We start from the raw sequence: 23,645 nt of genomic DNA on the forward strand, positions 1-23,645 counted from the left end.
TTATATGCTCAGCCACCACCCGAGACCTACAGTGATTTCAAATTGTCAGAGCCAACAAGAGAAGATTCCTAACCTTAATTGAGGGATGGAGGACAAATTCAATTCAGTTCACAAACAGGGACAGTTCAATCGGTAGAGCATGAGACTCTTAATCTCAGGCTCATGAGTTCGAGCTTCACGTTGGGCAAAAAAAATCCTGTATTGCAGGGGGTTGGACTAGATGACCCTTGTGGTCCTTTCCAGATCTACAATACTATGATTCTATGATTCTCCTAATTCACATGTTCCAAAACAATATGGGAACTAAAACACAACGATCCTTGAAAATTCACACTGCTCTGAATTTTGCAATGCAGTTCTCCAGTCAAGCAATCTGTACAAAAGTGCATATAGTGGGATTAAGTGTGCAAAAAATACACATAGGACTGGCAACAATGCACCAAACACTGCATTAAATTAGAGGAATTTCCTTTGCAAAATTACATTAGGCAAAACCGCATACAAAAATGTACATGTTAGGAGAAAGTCAGTCTTAAATGCCGGTAAATTTTCATGATGCCTCTTTTAAAAAGAACACGACAAAATAAACCCGTGGGAATATTGAGAGCCGATTTTAAGATTGGAGCAATGAGTAACTGAAAGTATCCAAATTGGACAGATCTACCCATCCCTACCCTTATACCTCAATATATGTAATTTGCCTCTGATGATCCTTCTTATGGGGTTGAAGTGCTGCTTTCCATCTAACTCTAAGCAGAGGCTGGTAGTCCTGGTTGGTTGCCCAGGAAAGTATAAAGACATGGGAAAGTTTCTTACAGTCCTTTTTAATTTCAATCTTTACAGAAAGAGGCTATAGAACCCAGCCTCTTGGTTAATGGCGTTGTCCTGAGTGAATCTCCACCCCCCCTTCTCTCCCACTTCCTCATTCGTCATTCTCATCATCTCCTCTACAGGTGCTGCTACATGCCCTCTGTCTTTGAGCTCTTTGCTCTCCTACTTTTAAGGCTCGCCGGGTTCTGTGAGATGACAATTTCTACTGACAATGTGTCAGCTGGGTGTTGTTCCAGCTGTCCCATGATTTCCCAGCTTTTCCCCTCATCTGCCTCTGAGCTGTGACCTCCCACAAACCCCTGTTGTAAATCGATACTGTCTTCCTCTTCCTCCTCTCTGGAAGGGTCAGGATGGGGAGGCAGTCTCCACCATTCCTCCTCTGCCCAGTCCCTGACATTTTCACCACCTTCTTTGGATTTTGCTTTCCCATCAACAAGGAAATAAACGTTTGTCCCGTAAAACTGTCAAAACACAAGCACAGCACACATTTTATGTTAATTATGTAGCCAACCCTTTATATTTATAAACACACACACAGAAAAGCAGAACGGAAACACTATACTAACATATGAAACAGCTCAATAAGTAGCAGTGACCTGTGCTGATTGGCACCATCTGTAAGTTCACACATTTCTGTTTTTAAGTGACAACCAGGGATGGTTAAATGGTGTTTGGAATGCGTCAGGCAAGAACAGATTTCCCCTGTTACATTCCTTTATTGTTCTGTGAGTACTTGCTGACCTGCATTATACTCCTCCTGATTTAACAAAAAGAATTTCTAAATTTAATTGGAGAGTTGAAGCTTGTGCAGTTTTGCTGCAGCTTTCGGTTCCGTTTGCTCGAGTGGTGAGAGGTTCCAGGGGCGCTGCACTTACCCAGGTTTGGCTTTCTTTGGAAAGAGGTCCTGGGCGGCTTATTGGCATTTCATGAAATTCCCATATATTTACTTGACCATAGGGGGAGGCCAAGAGCCAAATCCACTGCGGACATGCCAGGTCTCCAGGGTGAAAGCCAGCACTCCAAAATGCTGCGAGATCTGCAACTCCTACATTCAGAGATTCCATCTCGGTGCCTTTCTCAAAGCTCTCAATCAAAACTGAAATCTATCATTCTTTGCACACAGAGGGCTCACCCGGACTTGCCCTTGCCCCATCGCCCAGGGAAACCCAATCTTTGCCATGGAATCAGAGCAAATGTCAATCGTTTTCTCTGGATTGACATTTGCTCCGATTTATCACCAGTCCTGGGAAAAGCAGTGGTGCAATGGCAAAACTACTTGGGCCCATACCTAGAAGTAGAAAACCAATTGGACCCATGCTTTCTAGGCATGAAACAAGTGGAAGTGTTGATGAGCCCAGAGAGAACTGCAGTCTCCTGTTCTTTTCATGCAGAGACATCTTTCCATCTTCCCTGGACTAGAAGTGGGAAATCTGAATGAACAATTTCTTCCTTTGGCTATCACCTGTCTTCTTGGGTCACCTTAGCTACCATTCATGCCATCTGAATATTACAACCATCAACAAACATGCCTAAGAAGCCACATCACATTGATAGAAAATCCACTCACAGAAATCCCATAGAAAGCCTTTAACACTATATTTTACCACACAAAAAGAATCATGCTTCATGCTACCACATCTACAATCACAAGATTACTTTTTTGAAAAAATTAGTGTTTTATCAAAATGGAAATACTGTTTCCTACAAGAGGCAAAAAGACTTTGGTCATCCATATGTTGTTGAATTAACTTTCAGGAGGTCCAGCATGGCCAGTGATCAGTGATGATGAAAGTCCAACAACATCTGAAACATTAGTTTCTGGAACTGAGTTTCAGTTAAGCTCTGGTCAGAATTTTATTTTTATTGTTTGTAAGTTTCTACAGATGAAATAGATTTTTATTAAAAATGCTAAATTAGATGGATGCATGACTTGATCCATTTGGGCTTCTGTTATGTCCCTATGGATATTTTTTTTTTAAGTCCCACTGTGCTCCATGGGCTTTGCCTCAAGCAAGGGCATGTGTAAAATCGAAACCTTCACAATTGTATATTTTGTACTGTTTCATCTGTGCTTTCGAATTCTTAGAGCCAAGACAGATGCATCTTGGAGCAATTACCACTTCATGAGATTTTAATTTATTTTTTAGCAAAGATTTGTTGGAGAGCTTAGAGCCTTTGCCATTACGTGGTTAAAGAAAGGAGCTGAAACTCTCCTGCATTAGCAAACCTCATGAGGAAGACAAAGGAATACAGTACCAATGCTCCGAATTTGTTATAAAATGGAAAGCTATTTCAAGGCTAATTGCCAGGTTCTTCTGCTGTTAGAGTTTCAGGAAACCAGCGGTGTTATCCGAAGCCATTCCTGTAGCTCCAAAGAGATAAAATAATTTCTATATATTTTTAAAGAATTGTTTTGTCATTATATAGTTCCACTTCTGAACACTATTTCACTATTTACCAATATGCCTCTGGTGAGAGAAGATTCAGCACGGCAACTGTTTCATTTATCTAAGCAATCATGATGACTAAAGGGGAGGGAACCAAACCCCAACCCCCAAGCTTTGCACTAGACCTGTAAAAATACTGGCAGCTTGCCAGTAAATCCTAGCCCATAGAAAACCTCAGAGAAAAAATATTATCACCAGGAACCAGGGCAGGTAGAATGTTGGCAGACAGAAGAATAATCCCTTTTCTATACTGCAGCAATATTTGCTAACCTTTGCCCCATGTTTGGAGCTGCCCACGTGATAACTGAAGGCCAAACTAGAAATTACTTTAATTGTGCAGTTAATAACAGTAGTAGTATTATTAATGATGATGATATTGAAGAGGAGGAAGGAGGAGGTGGAGAAAGAAGCATTGGGAATGCACCAAATTACCAGCCTCGTGCACAGGAATTATCATTAGAATAAGAAGAAAGCTCTCCCATTATTAAAACTATTGCTTGCAGTGGGCCTTAACAGCACAAGTGAAAAAGACAAGCATGGCAAATTCTGGTTGCTGCCTTTGCCTATCTTGCCACTCCAACCCATATTTTCAGGTGGGCTGCCTGCCTACTGTATCAAGCACAACATTGGCTTGTCATACATTCGCCTTGTTCAATTAAAAAAAGAAAAAGAAATCAAGTAGAAAAACGCTCCGGGGACAGGCAGAGAGATTATTTGAGGACACATCATGGGTGCCAGCTAATCAGCCCCATCCGTAGGTGACTTCTGTTGCAAAGTTGCAGAGCCATCCTTTTCTGAGCTGGACCCTAAAGGGGAAACATGCATACGGATTCCAAGCAGTCTGGGTGTTTCCAAGAGTCCTGGGGAAAGGCCTATTTCATGCAGTTGCTTAAAGGGCACTTTGATGCTGAACAGGAGAGTAAGCAGAGAGAGAGAGAGAGAGAGAGAGAGAGAGAGAGAGAGAGAGAGAGAGAGAGCAGTGACTGAGCAGCAATCCATTGACTGTAGCAATGACCGCTCCCCACATCAAATGGGGGGCACCTTTTGAATCGTCAAGCACAGCCCCCCAGATCCCAGTGCGGCTCCTGGTAGTTCAGGCTGGCTTCATCCTCCCCAGGCTGGATACCTGGAGGTCTCCGCCTGCCTCAGCCAATCACCCAATCCCGCCTGGGGAGGTGTTGCCAGGGGATCGGCCAGGTAAGGGGAGAACTACCCTGCCCACACAACAGAAGGTGAATCTTACCTGCGAAGTGTCAGTTGGCCCTGCCCTCCCTCACTTAACCCTTCTTTTGCAGGTTAACCTCTTCTCCACAGGTACGCAGGCGCTGCAACGTTATGGTCGCTGTTGAAGGACAGGAAAGGAATTTTCCTGCATTGGCAGGTTTTGCCTTTCCTGTAGCAAAACGTCACAACTTTGGTGGTTTCAGGCCTTAGGTGGAATCCTTTGGTCTATCTTCCTAAATGGGGGGGGGATGTGAAGCGGTGACCCGTGCCCTCATTGCGGCGGTGATCTCAGGGGTTTTGAGGGGAGGCATTGGCCATACGCCAAGAAGTTGCCATTGCTCTCCCCTGCGACGGCGGCAAAATGGGGGGCGGGCTCTCTGCTTGAATATATGTTCTCCAGAGCCAGCCCAACCCCCACACATTCTGGATAAGCCTGATGTCTCCCAGATCTCCAGCTGGGGACTGGGAAGGATAAACGCCCAATGCCTGAGCCAAGGTCTCCCTACAACTGAAATTTAATAAAGTTGTGGCCAATTTTAATCCCATAGCACGTTGTCTTGAGTCATTATTCCACTCAGGGGTCACCTGGGGTTGGGGGGACTCCACCTGCCCACGCAAATACAAATGTTATTCGTGGACATGCTAAAGCCTCGTGTCCATTAAGAAGAGAAGAGCACACTCACAATGCTGAGAGCCTCTTTTTTAATGTCTGTCCATCTTTTTCCTCCTGTAAGAAAAAAGAAAAGAAAGATGTTACATCTTAATTTTTATTTGGGCACCGCTTCTTTGATTTTATTCCATTCTCAGTTGGAATACAATGAAACAAAGGCTGGGTGTTGAGGGTGGTGGTGGGCTGGGGCCAGGGAGACAGCTTTGGTTTCCACAGTGAACAGGTGAGACATATCAAAACCTTTCTTCCACCTCCTCTATTATGCTGAGCAGCAAACAGGCTCAGCGGCGCTTTGTTGCAAGCGACAGGATATCATTTGGGCAAGTCTTTCCCCATGCCCCCAGGGTAAGCTTCCAGGGATAGCTGAGCAACCGAAAACATAAGGAAACAGCATGTGTGGTCTCCTGGCTTTGTATACCTTCCCCCCAAAAGGCAACATGATTGACTGTCCACAGCCTTTGAAATTTCCAAGGTAGTTCAATGCGAGTGATGCTGCACAGCCTGTGGCATCATTGATTGCTTCTGGAAAGCATCTGAGACATATTCAGAAAGAGTGATGCACACCCAACCCTTTTCCCATCAGGACCTGGGAGGGAGAACCACCACCACCGCAACTCCCAGCGGAACCTATTGCTTGTTAGTGTAATTTTTTTGAACAGTATAGTGCACTCGCTTTAACGTAAACCCATTTCCTTCTGCAAAAAGGCAGCTAGTGTAAGCAATAGGTTTGGGGTTTATCCATATATTTTTAGTCCCTTCAAAGGTATTAGGGTGAAAAGCTATCAAGGATTTGCAGGGGGGGTATAGATAGTATTAAGGGACGTGGGTGGCGCTGTGGGTTAAAGCCTCAGCGCCTAGGACTTGCCGATCGAAAGGTCAGCGGTTCGAATCCCCGCGGCGGGGTGCGCTCCCGTTGCTCGGTCCCAGCGCCTGCCAACCTAGCAGTTCGAAAGCACCCCCGGGTGCAAGTAGATAAATAGGGACCGCTTACTAGCGGGAAGGTAAACGGCGTTCCGTGTGCTGCGCTGGCTCGCCAGATGCAGCTTGTCACGCTGGCCACGTGACCCGGAAGTGTCTGCAGACAGCGCTGGCTCCCGGCCTATAGAGTGAGATGAGCGCACAACCCTAGAGTCTGGCAAGACTGGCCCGTACGGGCAGGGGTACCTTTACCTTTACCTATAGATAGTATTGCCTAGTGATGGATCCAAACACGATCCAAGCACAGCTTGGAACATGAATCCAGACAGGTTTTTAATGTATAGCTTGAACGTATTCCTATCATTATTTTTATTATCTCCTATCCTTCACCCTAGGGACACGGGTTAAACCACAGAGCCTAGGGCTTGCCGATCAGAAGGTTGGCAGTTTGAGCTCCCGTTGCTCAGTCCCTGCTCCTGCCAACCTAGCAGTTCAAAAGCACGTCAAAGTGCAAGTAGATAAATAGGTACCACTCCAGCGGGAAGGTAAACAGCGTTTCCGTGTGCTGCTCTGGTTTGCCAGAAGTGGCTTAGTCATGCTGGCCACATGACCCGGAAGCTGTACACCGGCTCCCTCAGCCAATAAAGCGAGATGAGCGCTGCAACCCCAGAGTCATCCGTGACTGGACCTAAGGGTCGGGGGTCCCTTTACCTTTACTATCCTTCACCCTAAGATCCCTGGGTGGCTTAAAGCAGTTAAAATAACAACCACAATATTTAAAAACAGTCAAAAACAACTTAGAATCACAGGAATAAGGTAGGTCCCCAAAATATAGAGCTCAAATGTCAAAAGCCAGGGTAAAAAGACACATCTTCAGCATTTGCCAAAAACTGTACAATGCAGGTGCCAGACTCGCCTCTATACATTTGTCATCAGAAGTCCAACTGAGTTCCTAGAGAACAGTACCCTCAGTAAAATTTTGCAGCACTGTGGCCATTAGTTTGGCCAAGTGCAAAACTCTAGTCCTTCCCTTCTTACAGAGGCGGAGCTAGCTGTTCTGGCACCTGGAGTGGTGCACATTGTGCACCCGGGGGCAGGGCTAGCCGCCCGTGGGGGCGGGGCTAGCCACCCACAGGGGTGGGGCTAGTGTCCCAGGGGGCACTGCCCACTGCCAGAATCCCAGGGGGATGGGGTGGGGTTGTCACTCCCCTCAGGGATGACACCCAGGGCGGACTACACCCACCGCACCCCCCTTCCTCCGCCACTGCCTGGTTACTCCCATCTGTATACATGAAGGTGTGATGGCCTGGGATTTGGACTCGGATGCTGAACCTGAGGAATCCCAGCCTGCACAGGATTCCCCGCCTCCAGAACCAGCTGAGCCAGGGCTGGGGCCTGAGCCTGAAGGGTCCTCACCTGTGCTGGATCCTCAGGTGCAGGCTCCAGTTGAGTCTGCTCTGGCTCCTGAGGTGATGGAGGACCCATTGCCTGCAGGTGCTCCACTCTCAGCCCCATCAGGGAAAGCTGAGGTTGCCACTGGGTCCAGTACCCTCCAGCCTCTCCTGAGCTACAGAGGCTCAGGGCAGAGAGGCAGAGGGAACTAAGTTCCTGCAGGAGGAGTGTCGCCTCCAGGCCAGGAGAGGTGAGTCGCCTGTGGACCGGGGCTGCCCTATGCCTCAGGGCAAATAAAAGCCAGCCAGCCCCAGTCCCAAGTTGTGGGAGCAACATTGTTGGTAGCCAGTTCCTGCCCGAATCCTGTCCTGCTTTCCTGCCAGAGCACCTGACCTCACCCGACTCCCTGCCCTGCACCCAGCTTCAGCTTTGACAGACTGCCTCCATACTGCACCTTCGACCTCGGACTGGACTCGTACCTTGCCTCACGGTTAACCCACGGGGCCAGCACAGAAGGGCTGGAGTTCATATTTATAGGCAAATGCGAACTTTCAACAAAAATATGTGAACCAAAACTGAATCATCCTTTGAAATTCATGCTTCTCTGAATTTTGCAATGCAGTTCTCCAGCAGAGTTATGTGCAAAAACAAATGTGTGTACTAGGGTAAAGTGTGCCTAAACATGCACACATTTTGTGAAAAATGGTGTGTGAAATATGCATTATTTGGGGGGAAATTGCTTTGCAAAGAAATGTGCCTTTTACTCGGTTCCACATTCTGCACAGAGCATAGTATATGGCAGGTGGCAGTTATTAACAATATAAGAAGTCCATAAGAATAAAAATGGAAGAATTCTTTAGGGCAAACAGATTGTGTAGGGCTAGCAGAAAATAGTGATATATTCAGCAAAGCTGAAAGAGAGAAGAATCACTGGCATCCTGCTGGTTATTTTGTTTGAAATCTGCCCAATAAGGGAGCTTTCACTCAAGCAACATTGTTACCAGAAACACAGAAACCTATTGAGACAATATTATTAAATTCACTCGTTTGTAGAGTTTACTGCTATGAGAACTCACTGTGCTTTAGATGTCGCCTGGCATGATCAACCTGAAATTGGAACACTTTTTTGTTTTGTTTTTTGACTGGTAAACAAGGAGAGGTTATTTATCTAAGCCCATCAGTTGTAGAGGAAAAAGATGAACTTTGTCACATGGAGCCCAATAGTTGGAATCTCAACAATGGGGTGGGCCAAAGGGGGAAAAACAGGAAAAGGAACTAATTTTGACACAGTAACCAATCCAGAACTTTGAAAGTATATATTCTCTGGAGGGTGGTGATGGGATTGAGCTGTTTCTACAGAGTTCCAGTCACAGACCATAGGCTGAATAAGCAGCATGAAACTCCTTAGTTTGACAGCGCTGCCCGCTCTGACTGGAAGACTTTACTGCTTAGAAATGCAAAATCAAGCTTGTAAAGGCAATTGAGTTGCTGGGAGTTCTCACACAAGAAGCCATAGCCTTGTCTGACGAAACACAGAAAGGATCTGGGGAGGAGTTGTTTGAAAATCAGAAGCATAAAATATTAAAACCAAAAAACACTGTTTTCTGCACAAAATAGGGGGGGGGGAACTACCCCCCTTGCCTACTCAAAATCCAAAGCAAATTAGGGGTTGTTTGTTCAGCTTTGACTTGGAAGCTGTACATTGTGCCACCCAAACAAATGTTTTGTAGAATTCAAAAATACATTCCAACATTTAAACAAATATGGGAGGGGTGGTGAATCAAAAAAGTTAAGGTTCTGTTAATAATAATTCTAAAAATATATTAATAATACTTATTAAATTTATATATTGCCCTTTATCTGAGATCACAGGGTGGTTTACAATAGAAACACAAAGCTACATAGCATTATTATTATTATTATTATTATTATTATTATTATTATTTCCCCACTATTATTACCCCACCCATCTGACTGGCTTACCCCAGCCACTCTGGGCATAATAACAAACAAAGCAATAATTATCATAAATTTGTTTCATCTTTCTACTGTATTGAAGTGAGTATAAGGACAACAGTTAGCATCCCCAATAATGAAGAATAAACAGGCTTTCAACAGGGATGTCAGAGATTCTCTCAAAGGAAAAAACAAGTGCTGAATTTGCTGATGTTTGCTTATTCTTCCCATGTCTGGAATGCAAATCAATCTGGTGAATGCAATCGATCTTGCTTTCAGTCTGCAAATGATCCATAATTGATTACATTTCCCCCCAATTGCACTTTGCATTGAAATGAATGGAGTGGAACGACATAGCACCAGTGCAACTTACTTAATATATTAATTAGGGAAATCACGCAAGCTACATGGTTTTGCCACAAGACGAATAACTTCGCTTTTGGTAGGAGGCAGAATGCAGCAGAACAGAAGCAGCGCTGCGTGCAGTGACTACAGTGTGGAACAGAAAATTATCCTTGGATTTCACTAATGTCCTTTCAAATTCCAGGCCACCACTGTCTCTGACCATGAGCTCCAGAAAAGGGATCTAGGTCTGCACATTTTGAAAAACCTAATCTGCTCAGAGCTGGCTTAACCAACTAGGCGAACTAGGCAAATGCCAGGGACAGCCAAATGTTACACATTAATAATAATGATGATGATGATGATGATGATGATGATAACTAGAGCCAGGGCTTTCTCGGCTGCGGCTCCAATCTGGTGGAACGCTCTGTCACAAGAGACTAGGGCCCTGCGTGACCTGACATCTTTCCGCAGGGCCTGTAAGACAGAGCTGTTCCACCAGGCCTTTGGTCAGGGCGCAGCCTGACTCCCTCCTCTGGCAACCTGCACAGAATTTTGCTTAACAGTTGCCATCAATTTGATTTTAATTAATTTTTATAATTGAAATGTTTTTAGAATGTTGGATTATTTGATTGTTTGATTATTTGATTGTTGTTAGCTGCCCTGAGCCCGGCTTCGGCTGGGGAGGGTGGGATATAAATAAAATTATTATTATTATTATTATTAGTAGTAGTAGTAGTAGTAGTAATTTTTATTTAAATAATTTTTATCCCCAGCCAAGGCAGGAGTCAGGGCAGCTAACAAGCAATAATAAAAATAAGTTGAATGAATACAACTTAAAAACAAAATTAAAATACAACATTAAAATATTGAAAGGTAAAAAGCGGGGAGGGCAGTCCCAAGGTGTTTCATTAACTGTCATTCCCCCTCTCCCTCCTGGATTGATTGGAGGACTGTCAGTTCTATCTGTGGCTGTGGGAGTATTAATGAGGTATGTGCTATAAAATGTGGATCGCTGGCCAACAAAGAGCCAGCTTCGAATTCAGAAGATCTGTCCATCCTGTCTCACCAGGAGTACAGTAGAGAAGGTTGATCATTCTGATAAGCTTTTGGAACATTAGGCAAAGGTCCAGATGTAGAAGGTACATTAGGAAGGTATCCCATAAATGTTGTCCCCACCCAAGGGCTACTCAACAACTGCAGCTACCCAACAGCCCAGAGGAGTAGGGCCTGCTTCCTCCTTATTGGAAGCCCCATACACATATTGCAGGCAGGCCCACTGGGCAGCACTTCCTTCCTTGAGTGGGTGGGAGAGGAAGACAGGCCTGTGGAAGAGAGGAGGATCTTGAGCTGTGAAAGCCACTGCAGCCCAGGAAGTGGTGCTAGCCAAAAAAGGAAGTGCCTGGATGGTGCAGGTAGAATCAGAGCCTCGCTGAACCACCCCCCACTCCTTTCCCTCCAGATAAATTGGAGAGAAATCTGAAGGAGTTGCAGGAAAATGAGGGGTGTCCTATGGAGGATGAGTCCTAGAGTCGCTGCCTTCCAAGGAGGCATGGGACCTCCTCCTGTCCTGACCTTTCCCTACCTTAATTTGGGGCAAGCAGAAAGCATGCTTCCTTTGAGCATGTGCAGAGAATTATATTATGAGTGAAGAGGGCAGTGGCAACTGACAGTTCACCTAGAGCGCAAAATATCCCTACACCATCGCGGAATGCACATACAGTGGTACCTTGGGTTAAGAACTTAATTCGTTCTGGAGGTCCGTTCTTAACCTGAAACTGTTCTTAACCTGAAGCACCACTTCAGCTAATGGGGCCTCCTGCTGCCGCTGCGCCACCAGAGCACGATTTCTGTTCTCATCCTGAAGCAAAGTTCTTAACCCGAGGTACTATTTCTGGGTTAGCGGAGTCTGTAATCTGAAGCATATGTAACCTGAAGCGTATGTAACCCGAGGTCCCACTGTATAGCAAAGGTAGAGAAAATGCTTCAGAACAAGTAGAGCATGATCTTGTTTTCATCATTACCTGCTAAGTGCTGTAGTTTAAATTCTGATCTCTGGCAGATGAGAATTTAGGAGAGGAGGGAGGAGATTTTTGTAAACACTTTAGTAAATATAGAAAGAAAGCTGAACAGAGATGGAAAGAAATATGGGATTTGTTTGTTTTTTTACAGCAGCAGCCACAAAACCATTATGGCCAATGCACAAAATTGGCAGACTGATATTCTTATCTCTTCTCCCTTGTCCCCAACAGGCTGATCCATCAAAATTCTACCTTGACAACCAACTTCCAGCTTGAACCTGAAGAAACAAGCTCTAGCCTAAACCACGACAAAACACACCAAGATGCAAATGATTAGATGCCAGATATGTTTTAGGTCAAGTGCTGTGTTAAGTACTTGAATCTCCTCTTTAGAAAGGAGAAATATATTAGACCATGGTTCATAGGTTCTCGGGATTATTATTGTTCATACAGGATGACATCTGTGCCATATCTCCTCCTTGTAATGGGACACCAAGCCATGCAAGATTTCACTTTTTATTTTTGGAGATCAGTCAGGAAAATATGAGCTAAAAAGCATTCTGTAGTGACATGGAAACGTTGTGCACAGTTAGATATGTAACTAAGGGTCCCTGTGCAAGGCTGTAATGTATGTTTAGCAACAATGACGGTGTCTCAGGTATCCACTAGGGCTGTGCAATAAATCGCCATACCGCTGAATACCCTACTGAATTCAATGAGGCTTACTTCCAGGAAAGAAGAAGTAAGTTTAGTTGAACTCCGTGGGGCTTATGCATGCACTTAGAGTGACCCTTGAGTGGGGAAGCAGATGCAACCTGACTAGTAAATCACTACTCATAAATTAGTTGAAAATATATTAAATATAATATATGGAAGTTTATTTCATATTTTTAATCAATCTACTGCTTCCTTACATTTGAAGGCCCTCCACCGCCACAGGGAGCCTCATCAAAGCCCTCTTCTGCTGTGTAAAGGTAAAGGTACCCCTGCCCGTACGGGCCAGTCTTGCCAGACTCTAGGGTTGTGCGCTCATCTCACTCTATAGGCCGGGAGACAGCGCTGTCCGCAGACACTTCCGGGTCACGTGGCCAGCGTGACAAGCTGCATCTGGCGAGCCAGTGCAGCACACGGAACGCCGTTTACCTTCCCGCTGGTAAGCGGTCCCTGTTTATCTACATGCACCCAGGGGTGCTTTCGAACTGCTAGGTTGGCAGGCGCTGGGACCGAACAATGGGAGCACATCCCACCGCGGGGATTCGAACTGCCGACCATGCAATCAGCAAGTCCTAGGCGCAGAGGTTTTACCCACAGCGCCACCCGTGTCCCTACTCTTCTGCTGTGAGGAAGTGGCAAACCCTCCACTGCTGTGGGAAGGTATGGTGGGACCCTCTGCTGCCATGGGGAGGCCTGGCAAGGCCCTCTGCTGCTGCAGAGAAGCGGAGCACACCATCTGCCACTGCAGGAAGGTATGGCAGGACCCTCTGCCCCCACAAGGAGGCCCAGCAAGGTCCTCTGCCACCACAGACATATATTGTGATATGTTGAGATATTTAGCTGGTGATATATCGTGATATTGAAAACCAGATATCGCCCAGTCCTAGTATCCACATGCAGCCACTGGCCCCAAAAGGTTGGTGGCCAGTCATTTAACCACTATGCCACACTGCCACATCCCATAACCAAAGGAATAGGCATTGGGTATAGCATAGCTGTCAACCTTCCCTTTTTTTGTGGGAAATTCCCTTATTCCAGCGCTGTTTCCTGCTGCTTCCCGCTGCTATATCGGATTGTTAGATATCCTGTAGACTGTCCCCAGGACAGGTGAGGCTGCTGATCCCTTATTGTCGAGGCTGCTGGTCCCTTATTTTCAAATCTGAAAGTTGACAGCTATGGTATAGCATCCACTAGGTGGCTCTTCTGCAGACATTGGGGTAATAGCAGAATTTTCACTTCAAAATTGAAGATCACTGCAGTTGCAGCAATTGATGGGGCACTGATGGGGCAAGAAAATATTAATAGTCTTTGAGCTGCTGCTCAGAACTTGGCCAAACAGTGAAGGATTGCCTTCCTTGACAGGCCTGAACAAAGTACATCAGTGACATCAGTGACTGTAATGAAAACTGGAAATAAATATAGTGTCTGGCCATTTTGATGAGGAAAATGCCTACCATATTTTCACTGTGGATTAAACTCTTCTTATGCATAAAAGTGAAATCACATTACTGTATAGTAAGAGTTCCTTTACTAGTAATAGTTCTGTAGAAAAGGAACTCTTTCACCTCTGCTGTTGCTCACAGTATTGAAGCAAACATAGCAGACCATGGAGTGTGGGTGTACTTTCAAAGGTATGTACCGTATTTTTCACTCCATAAGACACACTTTTTTCCTCCCAAAAAGTAAGGGGAAATGTCTGTGCGTCTTATGGAGCGAATGTGTGGTCGATCGCTGGCTCCCTTTCCGGCCCCTTGCCCAGGCCTCCATTGTTGAATGTTCTGCAGATGGAGGCTGCTTGTTTCCCCAGCGACATGTGACTGGCTGATTAGTTTACCTGTCTGGAAACTGTAGAAACGGCTCCCTTTCCTTTCCTAAAGAAGCTGCAGAACTGTGAGTTGAACCCCATAAAAACAGGATTTTTTCCCTTTGCAAAATAAGCTCAACAACTTTGAGCTAATCCTCAAAAAAGGGGGCTTTTCCCCTTTGCAAAAGAAGCTGAAAAACTTTGAGCTGATCCCCCCAAAAATGGGGCTTTCCCCCTTTCCTCCTCTAAAAACTTATGGAGTGAAAAATACGGTATGTGCTTATCTTCAGGATATTATGCCAACACTGGCAATGGGATAGCACCCTCTAATGAGCCTAAGTGGAGCTTAGTAAATCCCACAAGCTTTGGGGATGAGTATCAGGCTGTGTTGTGCGTGTAGCTTTAATAGACAAGGAGCTCAGGAGGAATGCCTAGGTTTCAGCTACTGCTGAGCAGCAGTATCCGCTACCTGAAGCGATTGTTTCACTCTGCCTAATGGCAGGGCCAGCTCTGCCCACAACTGCTATTTCCAAAGGTTGGGGCTAACTTGCACAAATACAGCGGTACCTCAGGTTAAGTACTTAATTTGTTCCAGAGGTCCGTACTTAACCTGAAACTGTTCTTAACCTGAAGCACCACTTTAGCTAATGGGGCCTCCTGCTGCTGCTGTGCCGCCAGAGCACGATTTCTGTTCTCATCCTGAAGCAAAGTTCTTAATGTGAAGCACTATTTCTGGGTTAGTGTAACCTGAAGCGTATGTAACCTGAGGTACCACTGTACAGTTTCAGCAACTAGATAGAGTATTACTACAGACATGCTAGATAGGGTTGCCATATTTCAAAAAGGAAAAACCAAGGCACCCCGAAAGATGGGCGTAGCCAGGAATTTTGTTTGGGGGGGCAGAATCTCAGTTAGCTATGTTGCTGAGCTTTTTTTTTTTTTAAGGAAGACCCCAAAATTGTGGAACTTTTTAAAAGGAAACCTCTGAAATTGTTGAGCTTTCCTAGGAAAATTTCTTACGAAAACCCAGAAGTTGTTTCTGCAAAAGCGCCAGAAAAACTTGATTTTTCAGTTGACCTGCCTAAGATTCCAGGACAAAGCACCGCCTTTCGGAAATTCCCCCCAGACTTCGATTCCGCCTTTGAAATCTCGGTAATGTCCGGATGTATGGCAGCCCTATGCTAGATAAAGACATTCTTTTATTCTTTCAAAAATGACACCCTGCCTACCTTGTCATTTTTAATACACAAAAATAAGGAAGTCAATCCCGATTGCACAGGTTTGCCTCGCAAGCAGCTCTTCCGACAGCGCTGATGTTTGTTCTCTCCGTGGTTGCCCCAAACAACAAGGCAGTCGAGATTCGGAAGCAAAACATATTCCGTATAATAATAGTATTTTGCTTTCATTGCCTACCAATAAAAATAATCACCTGCTCCACTTGGCATCCAGCTACCGACGGAGCCGTTCCAGCCTCCGCAGAGCTGTGCACCACAGAGTCTAATTGACTGTTGTGCAAACAGTGGATGTAAAGTGACATCCCAGAAACCTGTCTCTTGTCAGCTCGCCGCTGCTTGCAGGAAGGCCTGTCGTGATTTATGGGAAAAGGCAGCTTTGCCGTTCTTGCCTGTGCTTCGCTTTGCAGTCATTCAGAGCAGGGCAACGCTGACACAAAGTGTTTGATATTTTGCCTTTACCCTTAGAGGTTAGTCAGGCAAATGGTGCCGTTTGCTATAAAGTTATCCTTGGTGTAACATTATATATACAGAAATACAGAAATAACTTTGTAATTACTGGCGTTTTTCCTGCCCTAGCATCCCTGTGCTACTGAAGAAAAGGGGGGGAGCGAGAAAGAAAGAGTGCAAGTTCATTTCAAGTTCTAGAATTAAATCTTTATATATTCCCGCCTTCTGTGTCTCCCATTGCGCTTGAAAGTGCTGAGTGCTGACTCGCAGCAGGGAATTAGACAAACTATTTTTAAAATTACCAATTGGGTCAGCTCTAAAACACAGCAACAGGGTAAAACACAATGAAAGCAAATGCGGCAGAGAGAGCCGTGGCTTTTAAAGTGCTGTTTCGCAGAGACCTTTCCATATCTCTCTCCCTCTCCCGTTTCCCCCCCCCCCTCTCTCAGAATTACAGAAGTGGCCTTGGAAGTGAACCAAGTGAGTGTTAAGAGATAATTGACTGAGGCCAGGCCAGCCATTTTCATGGCTGAGTAGATCTCAGCCTGGACCTTCCAGACCCGCAAACCCAAACGTTCCACTGGGGGTTTCAAAAAAGGTGCCGACAGGAACGCAAAGCGAAGGCAAAAAGCCTTGTCCCCATGCGATACGTGTCTGGAAAAAAATATGGGCAGAGCAGCTGGCATCCCCTTCCACACCGGAAACTGCTCCAACTTTGTGCAAAACCCATTTCAAAAATACAAGAACCAACCCTGCAGCTTTAGTGGACTCCCAAAACAATAAATCGGCCTGAACAAGGAGCTAGTCAGCTGGTTCAGGGGCTGTTTGCTGGTGGCTCATGTGCCATGGACTGTCTACACAATTTTCATCACTTTGTCACGGGAAAAGTCCCTCACCCTTTTGTCATGCGTCCAGTACTAAATTTAGAAAATGTGAGAAATACAGTAACAATTTATTATTTATACCCCACTCATTTGACTGGTCTCAAGCCCACTTGGGGGTTCATATCCTCCAACATTATTCTAATGAAAATAGCAACATCCTATTCCATTATCATCATCATACTCTACCCATCTGACTGGGTTGCCCCAGCCGCTCTGGGCAGATTCCAGCATATATAAAAACATAATAAAACATTAAGCATTTTAAAAAAACTTCCCTATATAGGGCTGCCTTCCGATGGCTCAGATAACTCCATACCCTCCAACATTTCTCCAATGAAAATAGCAATGCCCTACCATGCCCTCCAACATTTTTCTGGCGGAAATAGGAACGTCCTAAGGAAAAGCAGGGCATTCCAGGATCAAATCAGAAACCGGGATGGCTTCTGTAAATCCAGGACTGTCCCTGGAAAATTGGGACATTTGGAGGGTCTGGGAGTCCTTTGTGCTGCCCAAGCTCTAATCTCCAGGTGTGGGTATCTGACTCTACGGTAAGGAAAAGACATTGTTTGTAAGCACATGGACACACACAAATATACACACTCAATGGAGCTTTCATATGCAGCAGCCACCAGGCTCCATGTGAATGATCACTGCAGAAACCAGCCCCAGCTAATGCATTCTATGGGGCACCGGACTCAGGTTCACAATCATGTAAGCTGATCGTGTAACACTCCAGGACAAAAACATTTTAGAAGGAAGGTCAGATCGCTGGCCCTGGAGAAGAGAAGCAAATTAACTACTATGGAAATAAGTACTGCTTTTTAACTCCCTCTCCTATCAAAAGTATATTGTTTTTGTTATTACTCCTTGACAAGCAGTGTACCTGACGAAATGTCATACAGAAAACAGGAATATCTCTAGGATTCACCACCACCACTTTTAAATCTTATAACCCTTCCTACAAATGGCAGAAATTCCCATAAAATCATTTTTTGGGGAAAAATCTCTATCAGGGATGGGAAACCTTTGCCCACACACCCCCAATATATTGTTGGGCTAGCATTTCTGCCATCATGGCCATTGTTGAAACCCAACAATATCTGGGATAAAGAAACACCAAAGTATTCTTTCATGAAGCCAAAAATTAATTCTTCCATTCGGATATTATTGCTATGGCAGTTCATCATTTCATACACGATAAGCATGGCACCAGTTTAGGGTAATTGTTCTCGCTGGGTACCATAAGAATTGGGCAGGTACCAGACTGGCCCCATGTGACCAGAGAGAGAGAAGGAAGTGGGAAGAGAGAGAAGTGGCAGAATTAGAAAAGATGCGGAAAGGGGCCATAGAATCATAGTTTGAAGGGACCCAAGGATCATCTAGTCCAATCCCCTGAAATGCAGGAATCTCAGCTAAGAGGGGGTACCCTCTTTTGGCTGTGGCTCTACCCAAAGTTGGCAATCAGCCTCAGACCTCTGAGGGAACAAAAAGATTGCCCACCCGTGAAAGTGGAAAAGTGATCAAAAGAGAAGTCTTTTCAAGAAAGGTAGGTGATCCTGGTTCAACGAGCACAGCATGGAAAAGATAACCTGGGATATATAGGAACAGCATGTCATAAAAGCGAGAATTGAGCCTTCCTGTGTACAGTAATGGTATTCAAAAATGCCAGCTATCATTTATGAGCCCATTAAAAAAAGAAAGAAAGATCTGTTTTAGCTTTTCTGCAAAGTGACAAAAGTGTTCAGGAAGTCATGCGCTGAAACAACATAAAATCCAGCTTAAAATCACTTCATAGTAACTGCAATTAAAGATGCATTTAGGAACATATGTTGAGGAAAATGGGTGTCTGGTAGCTATTTGCAGGAACAATTAGATGCATTTTTGCTCTTAACAAATGAGTTACAGGTGCAAGCCTGAGCAGCTGCATATCCAGCTTCTCAACTGGCACCCACAGGCAGATAAGTACAAGACACTTGATACTGCTACCAGACTATAATTCTGAAATGTGCTCTCACAAGCAGGAAGGCTCTCCTTCAGAAAGTTTATCTCTGCAAATCTCTGAAAGAAGATGACATTGTGTCTCTACAGGACCATGTATTCAGGAATAGCATTTTGTACCTCTCTTCTGCGACTGTACACATTCAAAAATTCAAGGAGGGGGGAGGGAGATCACATAATTGAATTCTCCCTCAGGTTAAAAACTTCCCCCACATAAAGCTAGTGTCTGAGGGAGAATGTCTGTAATTTAGGACAGGTATTCACCACACAATTGAAGCATTTCACGTGATTTCTCTCAAAAGTATCCTGTAGTTTTCCCCTCACAGAGCTATAATATCCAATATTCTTAAAAAAAAACAACACTTCACTTTAAACGTGTGTAGAAAGTGCCTTAATACATTTACTCAGAAATATGTCACACTGAGTTTAACGGTGCTTATTTCCAAATAAGTGGATATAAGACTGCAGCCTGAGTCACCAAAAGAGTAGGATAACTTAAGGGCATTTGTTGTGGCTGCTTTCTTTGTATCAGAGTTATATACCAGATATACGTTCCCGCAGAATGATCACATGAGATGTGAAGTGGATGCTACCCCTGAACTTCCTGACAGCCATGGATTAATTCAGTCAGAAATACCGTTATCGGTATTATTAATCATAAAAATTTAGGCTGGTTTACACAGGTATGGCCGATGTGTGGAGCTGCTTTAAACCGCCGTGTGTGGAGACATTTATCGCACAGCTGGTCTTTTGTGTGGAAAAGCTCACAGCATGGAACAGGTTGTTTTCATCGAGCCACTGGAAACATCAGAAAAGAAAAGTTTTGCAGCGGCCCAGTACAAATAATCTGATCCTCACCGTAATTTGCTCAGGATTAACAGCTTTCCATGTGATAATATCAAGCACATGGTGCAATTCCATGGGATGAGTAAACCAGCCTTTTATCCTGCTGAAAAGACCACCAGTTGGTGGCTTCCTCTTAGCCTCGCCTCTGTCATTCAACTTGGCTTCAAGGGAATTCACTAAGCAAACAATCCTAGACATAAAAAACTGGAGTAGAGTTTAAAGTTGAGCCAACGTAAAAAGTTGCACCAGCTCCAAATTCGGTTCAGCCATGGGGCGGCTGCTGGCTGAGCCTGCCTAAGCCTGGCTGGGGGGAAAACAGGGCTTTAAAATAGTGTTTGAGTTGCACCATCCTTTCTGCCGGCAGGGACGCCAGGTCATGAGACGGAACTGAACGGATGTAAAATCCAGCCCAAGTCTCCGTACCTCCCCTGATCCTGCTCTGTGACATTTTCATCCAAGCATGCCGCTGAAAGAAAGGCAAAAATCCTCACATTTATGCATGCATTTATAGGTGATATTTTACCGGTGTGTTTTTATCACTCCTGTTTTGATTGCATCTTACGTTACGTCTCATGTCGAAGCACGCCCACCCAGGGATCAACAGCGATGAAGGGTGGAGTAGAAAATTCTCTAAAACATAAACTCAAAAGCACACTTCACCTTGTTCTCTGTACAATCTGCTATTGTATTGTTTCGAGAGAAAGATTCAAGTGTATTTACGAGGTTTACCCAGTAATCTAGGTGTTAAGTAAGCACCTAGCTTAATTTGCTGAAGAGTTTGACACAGCATTTACGAATGCAGAGTTTCAAAAAGCTGTAGCTTTCAATTAAGAAACATTCAGTTATGTTTCTTTTTTCATTTCAGTTAAGTAGGTTATCTAATGAGGTGAAAAAGCAAAGTAAACAAGCATTGCAAGTTTTGTAGATAGTATCCATTCCATATGTGGGTATGAGTTTAAATGCACAGATAATAACCCAGAAGACTGAATATTCATTTAATCATCGAGTCTAATTCAGCATGTTGTGTGAAAAGAAAAGAGAGGCTGGAAACAAAAGCAAGCTGCTAAAATTAAGATATATAGAACTGTGCATTTAAGCATACTCATGTAAAAGTTTCTTTTGGGGGGGCCACAGCTCAGCACCAGGTTCAATCCTTGGGGTCTTCAATTTAAAGGCTCTTGGATAACAAGGATTTTTCACAAATTAGATCAGATTTTGATTTAAAATTGATAAAATAAAAATTAGTAAGTGCATTTAAAAAGAATGAAAGAAAATTGGATTTGATACAGATAAACCAGCATATACTAATAATCACTTAAGGTCCCGATATTGCTTTTCTGTGTAATAGAAGGAATCATGGGGGCAGGGAAAATAACTGACTCTTGAGGTTAAAAGTTATAAAGGAGACTGCTTGGATTTAGCACAGGCTTCCTCAACCCCGGCCCTCCAGATGTCTTTGGCCTACAACTCCCATGATCCCTAGCTAGCAGGACCAGTGCTCAGGGATGATGGGAATTGTAGTCTCAAAACATCTGGAGGGCCGAGGTTGAGGAAGCCTGATTTAGCAGGAGTGGGTTATTTGCAGCCTGGGGGCCACATGTGGCCCTTAGGACCCTCTGCAGAATTTCATGCGGAGCAGATGGGGAAGGCATGGAGAGAAACGAGAAAGACAGGATTGGGGCAGAATGATGAAGGAACCAAAATCATGGTGTCCACTGCAATAATTCTAGGCAGGGGGCAAGGTCTGTGACTTGCAACTCCAGCTTCCCATAAAAACTGAGACATCCAATTTCCCCCCCCACAAGAGCACAGAAGTCATTTTGGGTGTTGGGAACTTGCCATGAAAAAAAGCGCTTTTGGGGGAGCCACAATCTCGATGTTTTGCATGGCAGTGCGGCCCCAGAAGATAGCATCCCGGTTTTTCGTCGTGATGTGTTGGAGGGTGTTATGTACTGAAGTTCTCACCCTGGGCCAGCAGAGGGATACTGTAGATAGTTTTCACTCAGGTCCACATATGCAAATAAGGGATTGAAAGTGACGTTCAGTGATTGGATAGTTACAGAAAGTGGTTACTGTTACGTTGTAGTGGAGCTCTATATAAGCAGGCTGGCTGAACCCTTCAGTTCAGTTCTGTTCTGGCCTGTGAATAAACAAGAGCTGTTTGAAGAATCGCTGTGTCGTCTGATATGTTCACCCACAACTTAACAGAGGGTATGTAACTGCAGGTTGTTGACTATTTGGAGACTTTATATAACAGGTCCCCTGGCACCATTAAATGGTGCTGAAGAGAAGCAATGAGAACAACGGTCGGCTGTGCCAATTGGTGATCTACTGTGCTGTCTGGGGCTATATGTTTCAGAACTGACTTTAACAAATTGCTTTATCTGTCCATTTAACAACAACAGAGGAAGGCACAAGAAAGGCAGCTTCAATTTGCCCATTGAACAACTGTACTAAACCAATTCTTTCAAAAACTCCTAAGGCTAAATTTCACACCTATTAGGCTGTGGTGAATGCCAGACATTAGGTTTGAAACCAGTCAGATTTTTTTTCCCCCAGACTCTTCAAACCTATTTCCTGTTTTCCTAATTTTCTACTTTCAGGAAATTAAGGCATAAGGTACAATTTTTAAAGTGTGACCCACAGTCAGAAGGGTATCTCCGTTTAGCGCATTTGCAGCCCAGCCTCACAAAGCATAGAAATCAGGGGGGGGGAGAGAAATAGGTATTTGATCTCCCCCCCACACACTTCTGCAAAGCAACCCTTCCCTCAATCATTTCTATCACAATTTTGATTCAGTTTTTAGTTTGCTATTGAGTAAGAACTGGGTCTAAAAGGTGGCAGCAACACTCCCTGAAAAGCTGTGATATGCTGTCATGTTTAAAGTGTCCGAAGTATGCAAAGATAGAGACTCATATAATGTGGCGTATTGTCAGAAACCCTGCTCCGCTAATGAGTGCTCTGCATAAATGCAATCATAAAAGCTCAAAAAGCATTTCAGAAATACCACGTACAAGAGTGAATGTCTGCCTATGAATCAGCTCAGGACAACAAGAAAAGCTTAATGTATTTGTAAAGGACATTGTGTATTGCTTTCATTTCTGCTGTTCAGCAAAAGAAACGCATAACACACATACTGTAAACGTGACAAAATATCCATATATCAACAACTAAATTCTTTGAAAGATTAAACATGTAGGTGTTTTTTTTCTGAAGCAGTGTGAATCTTGGAGAAGATAAAATTCAGCACATCTTGCATTTTGCGAATAGAATCCTTCCTCCACTTTATTCTGTCTTCCATGTGTTAGTTTTTGCATTTTCTGTGATCTTTCACAGGCTGTAAACCCCACTTCTGAAATCTATCTGGTGTTTGCGTGTTCAGAACTTTTAACCTCCCCCTTAAATAAATTCAGACAAGACTCAAATTTTGGTTTGGTTTTAGGCAGAATTTAGGCCACAACTTTATTGATTACAGAAAGTGAGTGATTGCATAGGCTCTGGTTCAACTAGCTAACTGCCATGCAGGTAGTGCTGACCCAGGGTTCCAGCATAGGTCATCTAAGGGTGAACACCTGGATAAGTGGAAAGCCAGGAAAGGGCTAACTCCATCACCCAAATGCCCCCCTGGACTCAGGCACTGGCACAACCCCCTCTCAGGGGTTGACCAAACCATAAAGTCCCTGGATTCCTTTAACAGAATACCCTTCACACAGGGATGGCAAGAACGTTCTCCCATCCCTATCACCTGAACCAGTGCCTATCCGCAACCTTACAAGTTGTGATGATTTGCTACGTGGCAGGTGAAACCCAAATGACACCAGCCAATCAGCCAAGTGGGGGAAATTCCTGCTGTGCCCCTGTCCCAACGACAGACAGCACACGACAGCATAGTTAGATGAAGCGCACAAGCCCTAAA

The sequence above is a fragment of the Podarcis raffonei genome, chromosome 4 (genome assembly GCF_027172205.1).
Source record: "Podarcis raffonei isolate rPodRaf1 chromosome 4, rPodRaf1.pri, whole genome shotgun sequence".
Lineage (NCBI taxonomy): Eukaryota > Metazoa > Chordata > Lepidosauria > Squamata > Lacertidae > Podarcis > Podarcis raffonei.